The 14092-nt window shown below is 38.2% G+C and overlaps 1 protein-coding gene across 2 annotated transcripts in view; it reads left to right on the top strand.

The window, feature by feature from the left end:
- Positions 1-2443, top strand: part of CD200 (CD200 molecule) — a 38731-nt gene extending 36288 nt beyond the window's left edge. For both annotated transcript variants that reach the window (XR_014263043.1, XR_014263044.1), the window contains one exon: positions 1426-2443. The gene's annotated coding sequence lies outside the window, so the exon portion shown is untranslated. The remainder of the gene's footprint in view (positions 1-1425) is intronic.
- Positions 2444-14092: the final 11649 nt, after the last annotated feature.

Here is a 14092-nt window from a genome sequence, read left to right as displayed (position 1 = left end):
ATTTCATCTATGTCTTTTTGTGGCTTGATAGCTCATTTCTTTCTAGCATTGCATGATACTCCATCGTCTGGATGGACCACGGTTTGTTTTTGCATTCACCAAGGACATCATGGTTACTTCCAAGTTTTGTCAATTATAAATAAAGCTGCTATAAACATCCCTGTGCAAGTTTTTTGTGCAGACATAAGTTTTCAATTCTTTTGGGTAAATAACGAAGGAGTGCAACTGCGGATCATATGATTAACAGAGTGTTCAGTTTTGTAAGGAACTGCAAAACTGTCTTCCAAAGTGGCTGTAGCATTTTACATTCGCACCAGAAATGAATGAGAGTTCCTGTTGCTCTGTGTCCGTGCCAGGACTGTTATTGTTAGTGTTTGGATTCTGGCCATTCTAATAAGTGTACAGTGGTAGCTCATTGTTTACACATGTGCTTATTTGCCACCTGTGTATCTTCTTTGGTGAGTTGTCTGTTCAGGTCTTTGGCCTTTTAAAAAACTGGGTTGTAGCCTGATTGTTGAGTTTTAAGAGTTCATTTTATATTTTGGATAACAGTCCTTTATCAGACATGCATTTTGCAAATATTTTCTCCCAGTCTGTGGCTTGTCTTCTCATTCTCTTGACTGTATCCTATGAAGAGCAGAGACTTTTTATTTTAATGAAGACCAGCTTATCAATTCTTTCTTTAGTGTATCATGCCTTTGATGTTGTCACAAACATCTTGACAATATAAGTCTATGCATGCACATGGAGTATCTCTCCATTTATTTAGTTCTTAGATTTCTTTCATCAGAGTTTTGTAGTTTTCCCCATATAGATCTTGTACATATTTTGTTAGAGTTATACGTAAGTATTTCATTTTGGGAGGTAATAATGGAAATGGCATTGTGTTATTCATTTCAAATTCCACTTGTTCATTGCTGGTATATAGGAAAGTGATTGACTTTTGTATATTAATCTTTACCTGCAACCTTGTTATAATCACTTCTTAGACCCAGGAATATTTTTGCCAATTCTGTCGAATTGTCCACATATGGCATCTGCTAATGAAAACAGTTTTGTTTCTTCTCTCCCTCTCTCTCTCTCTCTCTCTCTCTCTCTATATATATATATATATATATATATATATATATGTATATATATATATATATATATATATATGTATATATATATATATAGTCTTTCTGCATTAGCTAGGACTTCCAGTAAAATCTTGAAAAAGAGTGGTGAGGGGACATTCTTGCTTTGTTCCCGATCTTAGCAAGAAAGCTTCTAGTTTCTCACCATTAAGTATCATGTTAGCTGAATTCTGTTTTTAAGAATATATTTAAGCTATTATAAATTTAAATAAAAAATAACATTCAAGTATGTTTGCATGCCTAATTTTAAATAAGTGTGAACAATTAAGGCACTATATTTTTCTTCCAGGGTGACTTCTGGGCAGTCTTGGGATGAAGGCCACTTCTGCATCCCTGAAATTCTTGTAAATTTGTCATTGATTAGGAACATTTTAGATCTGGAGTAGTTTTTTATTCCTTGGAAGACAATGCTGAGCTTCCTCATCATTCCTTCTAGAGAAGGTGCCAGCAGGTTAATGGACTATAGCTGACTCAGTCAAACTCTGAACAAACTATAGGATATTTTGACATGGAATTCAGATCTAGTTCACTAATAGCTGGTTTAAAGGTTGAGAAAGGATCATTTCCTTACTGTAGACTCTGTGCTTCCCAGTACTGAATTCAATGGCAGTTATAAGTTGCGTTAAAGTGGCTCCATAACAACTTCCGTAGAGTCATATTAGTGTCTTGGGTCCTAAGGGGCATTCAAAAAAAAGTATTTTATCATATGTTCAGACTGTTTTACAAAACTTCATTATGGATAGAAAAACGGAGAAATGAGCTGGTTAGTAAAATCCTCCCAAATGCCAGCAGAATGGACTCCATGACACTCCTAGACCTTCCTCATAGGAGGGTTTTGAGAGGTTTGTCTGCTCACTCCTTGCCAGCTTCAGCTTCAATTCCTCCCTGACACTACAGACCTTACACTTTGGCAGGGGACAAAATAATGAGGTTTGTTTTGTTAGTTCATAAAATTTGTTTTTATTTATTTAAAACTAATTTATTAAGAAAGGCTTTATAAGGAATAAAGAGTAATATAGTAAACATGAAATCCACTGCCATGAAATTTAAGGAATAGATCATTGTCAACTACCAATGTTGTTTAAACTCTTAGGAGGGCAATCTTAGTTCATTTTCTAGATTGTTAGAGTTTTGTTTTTTCTTCATACCTTTTGGAAATAATGAAATTTGATGTGGGAACCAGATGTCCATTTTTTGTGCCATCAAATGTTATATTTACTGTCAAACAAGGACAACTGTTATACGTGTCATAATGACTCTGATTCATTTATTCCTCCATTCAATAAATGTTTATTGAGCTTCTATTATATGAGAAGTGCTTGTGTTTTACTTGGCATCCAGTGTCGGTGTTTTTCTTAATTTTAAGTGAGATGATTCCTATAGCTTATTCCTTGGGCCATATTGTTAGTCTTATGGTTCTTTCAATACCATCTCTGAGGGAAGCTTGATGCAACTTTGTTCTCTGAGGTAAATGGATCCTTCTCATTTTTGCCTAAACCTACGTATTATACTTACATTATACTTACAGCTGTCTGCTCTGGATTTTCAAGAGCAGTTCTGTGTTCAAATTTCTGTCTTAATTTTTGGCTCATAAATGTATATGTAAATGGTTCCTTTGCACTTGTCTTTGTTGAGAACATACCCTGTATATTTGTCACATAGGGAAAGTTTTCTGTAAATATTTGTTGAGTAGATTGATAAATATGTCTTAATTGGAGAAAGAATTTATCAAAAGGAAAAAATTATATATTGCACTTACTTTTCATCTAGATTGGAGTATTTTTAAAGGGAAAATAAGATCCTTATCACCTAAAGCTTCTATGTTTGCCCATCTCTGACTCAAAAACCTCTGTTACAACATTTCACATTGCTGTGTTTGTGTTCATATGCACACTTTTCTCTGACAAGGCAAACTGTCCCTCCAATTCTACTCCCCTTTGTAAATTTTCCCCATCCCTCAAAGGCAATTCCCCCAGGAAATTTCCCCAGGACCAGTCTCTATGTTCCTTGACTAGACATGTAAAGTCTTTGGATAAAAAGAGAAAAATTCAAGTTGTTTTCTCTAGGCTTTTGTCCTTTTTCTTCCCAACTTCTTCAAAAGAAAAACAAGAGTATGAGGGAAAGGGGACTCCTTTCCTCCAGAGTTTTTCAATAAGACAAGTATATATATATATATATATTTTTTTTTTAATTAATTTATTTATTTATGGCTGTGTTGGGTCTTCGTTTCTGTGCGAGGGCTTTCTCTAGTTGCGGCAAGTGAGGGCCACTCTTCATCGCGGTGCGCGGGCCTCTCACTGTCGCGGCCTCTCCCGTTGCGGAGCACAGGCTCCAGACGCGCAGGCTCAGCAGTTGTGGCTCACGGGCTTAGTTGCTCCGCGGCATGTGGGATCTTCCCAGACCAGGGCTCGAACCCGTGTACCCTGCATTGGCAGGCAGATTCTTAACCACTGCGCCACCAGGGAAGCCCAAGACAAGTATATATTTTAAGTATAACAAACTGAATTGTTTAAATAAACAACTCAAGTGTTGCATAATAGACTTTCACGCCTCCAAACAACATGATTTTAGATTTGCCAGTTATAAAAGGAAAAGAAAAAAGAAAATATACATTTTCCCTTTTTAAAAAGTCAGTCATTTCTAACTTCACTCTCCTAACTTACAGTTTTTGGCACGCATTTGGAAATTAATCATGTTCTGACTCATGTGATGATATATATCATGTTACTTAATGTCTGTAGAGTTGTTTAATAGTTTATTGGTTTAGAAACATGATAAGTGTTCCAGGAAGATACCCCAGGAATCTTGGAAGAAGGAGAGGAATTATTTGGGGGTTAATTGAAGTGTTGGGGCACTGGAATTGAGATTCCTAAGTGAAAAGGAAAGGTGTGGGAGCAAAGTTTGTTTATGCCTCTAGAGTGGGAACATAACCTCAGATGCCTACAGGAGTCAGCGGAGATAAATGAAAATAGTTTAAGAAGAACAGGGAGTTGCAGGATATGTGTCAGACTTGAACTCAACTACTAGGTAGTGGGAAATAAAATGGCTAGGAAGGTAAAGAACTGCCCCTGTGGCACTGGGATAATTGTTTGTGGTGGTTGAAAATTAATATTTTTAAGTGTAAGTCCTGGTCGTATTGTTCAAATGTCCCAAAATGTCCTTTGACTGAGCTCAGGGTAATTTTTCCCAAATTTCTCAGTGGAGTGTCCAACCTGACTCAAAGCTCCATCCTCTCCATCTCACTTGGAATTGCTATTCTCAAGTGAAGAGTAAGGGGATTATAATGAAGGTTGTGCCCCCTGGAATATTTTAAAAGGTTCTTATCTATCCTGGATGCCTCAATAAAATTCCTCACCCTCTGTCTTTGTAGGCACTTTTAAGCTAGCCCTTGCCTTTCTCCTCACCATTATCCTGGCCTCTTGGCCTTGCATCTGATTTTCTCCCATGAAACACACTCTCACCCTATTTAAAGAATTCTTTGTTTGGACTACTCGACTCACAACTTCACTTTCTCCAAGATTCTGTTTTGTTTCCCCTTTGCTCGACAATCTTTTCCTTTGTGAAGCCGCATGTTCTTATCAGACTCAGTGCCAGCCTTCAGAAACCCAGCCAAGAGCAAAGCCCTCAGGTCCCTACACACTAAGGAAAGGAACTTAGACATGGATAATGTCACAAGAAAACTAAGGAAATTGAGAGAAAAAGTTACCCAAGAACAGCAAGAGCTCCGATAAAGGTGAATGAGTGGACAAAGAGCCTTCCCCACTTTGGCAGTGATAGCAGCCAGTGGGATTGGTTTTTGCAACAGTTAGGCTCAGCTGCTCTCCAGTTAGCAACAAGGTTTCTGTAGCCACACTGCAAATTGTGCTTGAACTCGTTGAATGAGGCCATAAGGAAGTAAGGGGAGAGGAGAAGCATATCTCCAGGACAAAAAAAAAGCTCAAATACCTGCCACAGGGACTATAAACCACTGTAGACCTTCACTGGAAAATAGAAAGGAAATGGGGGAGGACAATTCTTGAAATCCTTAGTGGAAGGAAACCACTGTCAAAAGTCACTGAGATTTTTGTTGTCCTTCCTCTGAAGGTCTTCTCCCCAGGAAGAAAAGCTACAGATGTTTCCTCAACAGAACACTTTGAACATAGTAGAATAGTGCAGCTATTCTAGACTTGGAGCCAGAAAACCAAGGTTCACATTCTGTCACAAACGTCATTGTTCCATCTCCCACAAGTCAGTTACCCCTCTAAACCTTGACTTCCTCATTTAAAAAAAAAAGATTCATCTTGTACTATTGCACAAGAGGTAATGTGTATAAAAGAACTATCAAATACTAAAGTACCTCATTAATTTGAAGTTGCATTGTGACTTAATATTTTAGCACTTATGGTATTCATACTACGTATTCGTGATTTAAATGATACAGAGTTGAAAGGAAATTTGGATTTTCAGTCCAAAACAGTGTGAGTACTAAAAGAGACCCCCAGCAGGATAGAAATAAGTAGTATAATAGTATGATGGGGTTTGCAGTCAAACCTCAGTGCAAATCCAAGGTCTGCAATGTACTAACTACATAATGGTAAATTTGACAATTTCATGCCCACATGTCCTCATCAGTGACTAATTCTTGGCATTGTTTTCAATGGGATTAAGTGAGAAAGCATAGCAGGGCATAATGTTAGTTTTCTTTCTTTTTGCATTGATGAGGAGCAATAACAGGGAAGTTCTGACTGGTTGGACATGAAAAAAGAGGGAGCTGAGGACACACAAACTGCAATGTCATGTATAATAATACTTTTGTGATCAAAAAATAAAATAAAATTGGACAAAGACTGCAAATAAATTCTCAGAAAAATCTCTCCTAAAGGGCCAATCAATCAAATCTTAGCATAAGTTTGAGAGGACACACACAGGGAGGAAAAAAAAAAACCAAAAATGTGAGTTTAATGATAAAAGTGAAAGAATATCTCATTTTATGTGTACTGTTACCCTTTTATGAGATGATAAAATTATAGATTATAATAACTGGTTTTACTTAATTATATAGGCACAGTGAAACAGTTCTAATCAATAATTATCAATTATCAGTTAAAAAAAAAAAAAAAGACTTATTTTGCTTACCCGGGAGAGAATATCTGCCTTAAATGTTGCTCCTTTGACTAGTCACTCACACCTACCTGGTATGTTAATAGAAAATTATTGCAAAAGAACGCAGCAGGGACTGAATATAGCTAACCTCTTCTCTTTAGCTATACCTCAACCTGGACTTACAAGTGACAGACACTTGTTAGAGCCATTTGATGGTAAAGTTAGGTGAATAAGTATATTAAGGAGATTGGTTGTTAGAAATTCTAGACAGGGGGCTTCCCTGGTGGCACAGTGGTTGAGAATCTGCCTGCCAATGCAGGGGACACGGCTTCGAGCCCTGGTCTGGGAAGATCCCACATGCCGCGGAGCAACTAGGCCCGTGAGCCACAACACTGAGCCTGCGCGACTGGAGCCTGTGCTCCGCAACAAGAGAGGCCGCGATAGTGAGAGGCCCGCGCACCGCGATGAAGAGTGGCCCCCGCTTGCCGCAACTAGAGAAAGCCCTCGCACAGAAACGAAGACCCAACACAGCCCAAAATAAATAAATAAATAAATAATTAATTTAAAAAAAAAAAAAAGAAATTCTAGACAGGATTAGACAAAAGTAAGTCTGGGTCTTCAGGAGGCTATTGTAAGCAAATTCAGCAAGTGTGCTTTACAGTAACCACTCTGTTATTTAGAATTCCATCTACTGCAGCTTACTTCCTCATTTCATGACAACAACCCTGAGCGAGCAGTATTTCTGAAATAATGCAAGACCCAAAACATAATAATTCTTTCTTACATGATTAATGATATCCTTATATCAAAGCGCTTTCATAAATTTTACTACATTTGTTGTCATTTTACATTTTAGGAAACTGAGGTTCAGAACTGTGACGGGATGGACTCAGTCTCATAGCTAGCTCGTGGCAAAGCCAGGACTCAAATCCCCTTCTCCCAACACCAAAGACAGTGCCCTTTCCAGTGTACCTTGCCTGAAAGAGTATCAGATACATGAAAAAATTAAATTACATTTTCTTTCCCTTTAGTATGGGAGGGGACATCCTGACTCATTGGCTGAATTGATAGAATAGAAAGTGACTAATCCAAGGCAAACAGACTGACCTGGGGGCCCAAACAGAGATGTCCTTCATTCCAGACCTCTTTCTACTGCTTTATCCTTGCTCATTTATTTGTCATCCATTCCAAAGATTAAGAAACGGAAAGAAACTATTACAATAGAAAGTTCATAAAGGGAACTATTTGTAAAACATGTGCCAAATATGATCAAATAACATTAGATTATAAGCCTGTCACTTACTTCATCCATTTAATGTTTTGAACTTGCGTCAAATTCACTCGACACTTGAAAACAAATAATTGAGAGTCTGTCATTTATCTCATTTGTATATAGTTTATTAGAAATTATGCCCTTAAACATAGTCATGAGCTATGTTTTTCATTCCCAAAACCACCAATACTTAGAACAGAGCCTGGCACACACTTGATGCTTAAAAACTATTTGTCGAATGAATGAAAGTACAAACTGTGCAGTGGTCACGGGAGGCTGAGAAGGAATAATGAAAGAAAAGAGGAAAGAACTGTATATTACAGACATGACCTTCCGTCTTCTATCTGCCTGGATGGTGACAACGAAAGATTACACAACTTTGGCAACAGTAGAAAGCTGATTAGGAAATCTTCTGATATAGGATGCTTCATATCCAAGGAAATCAGAGAACAAAATTCACTGAATTTAGTTTCCTTGTGCATTCAAGTGTTATTAGTAATGGAACTCATAAAGACATTTTTATCGTATATCAACAGCAAGGAAATTATCACCTTCTTAGACAACATTGTTCTTGAGTTATTCTAGTGCTTCTCAAACTCTTATGTGCACATGAGCCACCTGGAGAACTTATGAAAATATAGCCCTTGTAGATTTGATTGAATGAGTCTACAGTGGGGCCTGAGATTCTGCATGGCTAACAGCTCCCACATGCTGCCAACACTGCGGATCTGTAGATTACACTATAAATAGTGTGTGTTTTGTTTAGTTTTGGGGGGGATTCCCATATTTTCCTTCATCTTCACTAAAACCTTACCATTTCACTATAAATATATACTCGATGTCAAATATAAAAGTCTGCAATGTGCCTTAGGTGAAATTTTGAATTGATCCTTCATCCTTCCTGTATCACCAGTATACTTAGGTCACCAAGTCAGACTATTGATGTGAGATATTCTGATTCGTCAATCTTATTATTATGACAATTTTCATCATTGAGAATGTGAAATTAACCACGTTAGGAAATCACTGACATCCCACCTGCAAATGACTGATCATAGTTTCTTTAACAGGTTGTCCAGCCATCAAAAAAATTCTCTTTAAAAAAATTCCTTTTTTTTTTTTTTTTCAGTTTATTGTTATTACCTGAGGCTATGAGCTGGGTCACATCTCTCTGAAAATTAAGGTTAAGCAACCATTTTCAATTATGGGCTCTGTAGGTTGTGAAATGTTTTGAAAACAATTTTATGGTGAAATTGAACATCATAAAGTAGTGAAATTGGCAAAAGATTTACATTATTTAAAAACTATAGTCCAGGGCTTCCCTGGTGGCGCAGTGGTTGAGAATCTGCCTGCCAATGCAGGGGACACGGGTTCGAGCCCTGGTCTGGGAAGATCCCACATGCCGCGGAGCAACTAGGCCCATGAGCCACAACTACTGAGCCTGCGCGTCTGGAGCCTGTGCTCCGCGACAAGAGAGGCCGCGATAGTGAGAGGCCCGCGCACCGTGATGAAGAGTGGCCCCCACTTGCCGCAATTAGAGAAAACCCTCGCACAGAAATGAAGACCCAATACAGCCATAAATAAATAAAATAAAATAAAAATAAAAAATAAAAAAATAAAAAATCTATAGTCCAATCAAGGTAATATTTCTGCCAGTAGTTCTCAGACTTGAAAATCAAAGTCACTTGGAAGACTTCTTAAACCACAAATGCTGGGCCCTGCCCTCTGTTTCTGCTTCATTAAGTCTGGGTGGGGGTCGATAATTTGTATTTCTAACAAATTCCAAGATGATGTTCTATACCACAGTTTCTCAACCTCAGCACTATTGAAATTTTGGTATGAATAATTCTTTGTTATCCAAAGGATAACAAATGAACCAAAGGAACCAAAGAAACCAAGAAAAAGGACCTACTGTATAGCACAGGGAACTCTGCTCAATATTCTGTAATAACCTAAATGGGAAAAGAACTTGAAAAAGAATAGATACATGTATATGTATAACTGAATCACTTTGCTATACACCTGAAACTAACACAATATTGTTAACCAAATATACTCCAATATAATTTTTTTTTTAAAAAGCAATCAAAGACTAAAATTGTCTTTGTGGTGTTATCTAGCAAGAGGCCAAAAGCCCCACACCTGCTCCAACTTCAGTCTCCTGGAGCCCTCTGTTCATTTGGTATCCTCACCTTTCTCCAGGAGATTGTCCCTATTACTGGTGTATAGAATATGGGAAACTTGATCCCTTTCCTGAATGCAGAGATATGTTCCCAGAATCCAACGCTGTGAATTTGAATGCATTTTTATTGTGTCACAACCTTATTGGCTGGTAAGTCACGGCTGTTGCAGAATTTCAGACATATCGAAGGTTAAATAGGTTGTTACTGATGTTTTAGGACATTACTGTCCTAACTAACATTGTTCCAAGACCTAAACAAAAGACTACAAATGGACATTGGAACACAGTCCATTCTTATGGCAGGGGCTATCTCCTGATACCAAGTAGCTTGTCTAGAAAACACATGTGATTCATGCAAAATCACATCCTCTCTCCTTCTCTCTCTTCTATTTCTCACTTTGTCTCTCTCTCACTGAACTGCACTTTCTCCGTGTTTGAACAATATTTTTTAAATTTTCCTTTGGATTCTCCATTAAAAATTTATTTTTGCATCCAAGAAGTATTATGTAATCTTTGTAACTTCATTATGATTGTGTATTTCCTTCATTTAATTCACTGAGTCACTTTTCTGGGGAAAAATATTACAAGAGACTTAATGGAAAATCCAATGAATAATGAGGTTATTGATATCAATAAAAGGCAGTTTCTTCCTGTTAAAGTTTGACTTTCATATTGACCCAGAATTCTTATTAAGGGAAATTTCTCAAAACATATTTTTGTTCATTTACTGAAAGAAGTCCATTAACATTGAATTCAAATTTACATTGAAACAGGAAAAACAACTTTCTTTAGAAAATGTGATTCAAAGACACAAAATGAATTCCAGAAGTCTCAAATAATGAAGACTAAGAGAGGGCTAAAGAAGAGAAGAGGGTAGATTTTCTTCAAACAAATCCTGTACTCCCTTCCTCTGGCTCTTATTCCTAACACCCTTACCACAAGCCATGCCAGACCCTGCAGTTCCCTAGTTTCCTTCTCCATCTTCCTTTTGCTCTCCCTACCCCATCTCCACTAAAAAAAAAAAAAAAAATGACTGAGAAAGGCCTGAGTAGATGCCCTCTGAAGTGGGAGGATCTCTTCTCTAAGGAAGAGGAGGTTTTAGAACACGGGCAGTACAAGGTTATAAGAAAGACAAGTAAAAATTCCTGCAGAACAGGGCCAGGGCAGAGGAGAGCTCTGGGAGCTAAGCACAGGATGCTAATACTGATGCTCAGAGGGACCAGCTACCTCAGAGACAAAGCTCAGAAGATGCCCTGGGGCTAAAGGAATTGATGTTGAAGGAAACAGCAGAGCTAGCAAGAATGGTAACTTACCTTCACTTATAAGTTTACATTTTATTTGATATTTTGTAATACATACATAAATTTTTGCATTTGAAATGTATTATATATTTAGCTTTGTGGGTTTTTAAAATTTTATGAGTTCTGATCTCATTTTAAAATAAAACTCCTGGATGTGGAAATAGTGAAACAAATCCCGAAATACCAGCATTGTAATTTTTCTCCAGTACTGTGCTCACTTATTCAACACGTCTAAAACTGAAGTGATACTTGACCTCCAAGCACTTCTTCTCCATCAGAATCCACAGTAAAAGGAATCTCCATTCCTTCCTAGGCATTCAAACCCTGGGTATTATCACTGATGCCTCCTTCTCACTCAGTCACCAAATCCAACTTGCTACCAAGTCTCAAAATTTCTACCTGTTAAGTATTTCTGGAATCCACCTCCACCTCTGCATTTTCTGCTGGCAACGTTCTTGCTCACCTAGATGATTTCCAGAGGCTTAAGATTTGTCTCCCTCCAACCCTTCTTTTCTCCCCAGTTAATTACCCATACACGAGCTAGTGATTTTCTGAAACACATCTCAGGCTTTACATTATCGTTAGAATAGAATCCTCACATGAGGTGTACATTTTTGCTAGTCAGTTTGCTGGTCAGTCAGACTCCATTCCCTATCCGTCCCTGAAACATAACTCCAATTTTTATGTGTTTTTGAGGAAGGTGATCCCACCCATTATCTAAGTTGTCTTAAAGGGTGGGACTTTGTTGGTTTCATCCAATCAGCACGTAGCATTTGTCTGGTTCAGGAAACACATATCAACTTGAGAAAAAGAGACTGCAGGAGGTGTTTATTGGATTCATAGGGAAAAGCAGCATTCTACTCTTCCAAGAGAGAATTGGGTGAGATTTCTTTTTTGTTTTTTAATCTTTACCTGATATGAATAAAGAAACACAGAACCTCTAGGAAAACTGGCAGCTATCATATGCACAAAATGGAACCATAGTTACATTAACACTGTAAGACATCTGCAGAAAGCAGAGAGGGGGACAGGTAATAAATTAGTTCCTTTTGTCCATATTTGAGTTGCTGGTTATACCCTTGTCTGAAGCTCAGTTTACCACTAGAATTTTCTATTATGAGAGCCAGTAATTTTTGTCTTTTTTTATGACCTAAGCCCATGTGAATTTCTTTCTGGCCTCTCCCAGCCTTTTTAGTCTCATCCTACCCCACTAAATGAACCTCTCTGGGCCGTATGGCCTTCTTTCAGCAGCTTGACCACATTGAGGGTTTATCAAAGAGTTTCCTACGTATTGTTCCTTCTGCCTGAAACATTCTTTACCCCTGTGCCATTACCAATGTATTGCCTCTTAGCTCCAAATTCACCTTGTTGCCTGATCTGTAAAAATAGACCTGGGCCCTTTAAATATTTTCCTTTTGGCAGCTGACATGATGTTAAGCCTTATCAGTTGAGGGCACTGGAGAGATACTGTAGGAACAAGGAGTTTCCTTCCCTTTCCAGTGTCTCATTTGCCAGGCTCCTGGAGAGCATGATTTCTTCTTCAGTGTTTGGACCATATAGTTTTCTTCAGTGCGAGATGCCTGCATGGCACAGCTTTCCCCAGCATTTGGCCATACGTTTTCTTTAATTCTTGACTAGAGCAGTGGCTCAGATAGTGTGGGCCTGTTCCCTAGCTCAGGTTATTGTTTTCTGTACCCTCAGCCCCATGTGTGCACATGCTGGCCCTGAGCTGTCCTAGACTGAGCTGCACATGGGAGTGCACTGGGTTCATATAAAGGAATCCTCTCCATTCCAATGGTACCCTCAACTCCCACTGTGTGCCCCACCCTATCTTCATGGCTGCCTACCAGTATGCCTGTCTGTTCCCTGCCCAGAGATTGTGAACCAGCTCTGGCCCAGGCCATCTGGCAATCTTCTCCACCCTCCAGTGTTCTACAACCACATCTCTTTCAACCACCTCTTTCAATGAAAGCTGAACCTTCCTTGCAAATTTGTCCTTCCTTAGGTGTGTTACCCAGCCCTAACGTACCTTTTAGAGTTCTCTTTCCATGTACATAGTGAATCTCCTATCTTAGCTTGATAATTTTTATATTAAACTTCCCCTGTTTAAATTACTGTCACCTGATGGGACTCAAGACGATGCACCCCCTTTTCCTATGGCCGCTCATATTCCTGATCTCATTTTCTCTAGCAAACTTCCCTTAACCTCCAGGCTTAAGTTAGATCCTCATATTAATTAACTCTCATTGCATACCAGAGATTTTTTTTGTTTTTTGGTTTATAATGCTTACAAACGTAATTAATCTTTGTGTGGTTATTTGCTTAATATCTTAATTACTATCCTGGAAAGGATATGAAGAAAGGGGAAATGTTTTTCTTGGATTCCTAACATCTAACACAATGCCTAATACAACATAGCAGGCTTTCAGAATACTGATTTTTTTTTTTACTGTATATTATGTATATATGCGAATTTTATGAAAAGCCCAAAGTAGCTATGAATGGGATAAACAGGGAGTATGAATTTAGGCAGGTGTCACTCTCTTAACCAAATTCACTCTGGTAGGGCTAACAACATTTGGAGTGTTCAATAAATAGTTTATTAACTGATGGCAAAGAAAGTATGTTTCCTCTGACATTTGGACAGCATTCCCTTGTACCATGAAAGGAAAAAGCTTCAGAAAGTCATTTATATTCTATCAACCTCCTCAGACTAATGACTAAAGAGGGCCCCTTCTTTCCTGTCAGAATCTTGGTAGAGTGGAACATAGCCAGCATATGTGGACCCTTAGAGTTCAGAGTGAACAAGTTCAAGATGCATAATTTTACCTGATCACTAGCTGACCCCCCAGGCATTGCTATTCAGAATGTTAACGATTGTCAAATTAAATAAATTCTGTTGTTGCTTAGTCAGGAGATAGTTCTCTTAAGATGCAGCACAGTGATGGATTAATACCGGAAAGCTAAAGCATCTGCTTTTATGATTTTTATTTTTGGCTCGTACTGGAAGCCAGTGTTTTCTTTATTTGTTAATGGCCTTTTAATATGAATGGTCTTTCCAGATCAGCAGTTTATGGGCATCTTTCCAAACATCAATTTGATGTTTCCTGAAGAATGA

Source organism: Balaenoptera physalus, assembly GCF_965194825.1.
Source record: "Balaenoptera physalus genome assembly, chromosome: 4".
Classification (NCBI taxonomy): Eukaryota; Metazoa; Chordata; class Mammalia; order Artiodactyla; family Balaenopteridae; genus Balaenoptera; species Balaenoptera physalus.
Note: the sequence above shows the minus strand (reverse complement) of the source record. Positions and strands in the feature narration are given on the sequence as shown.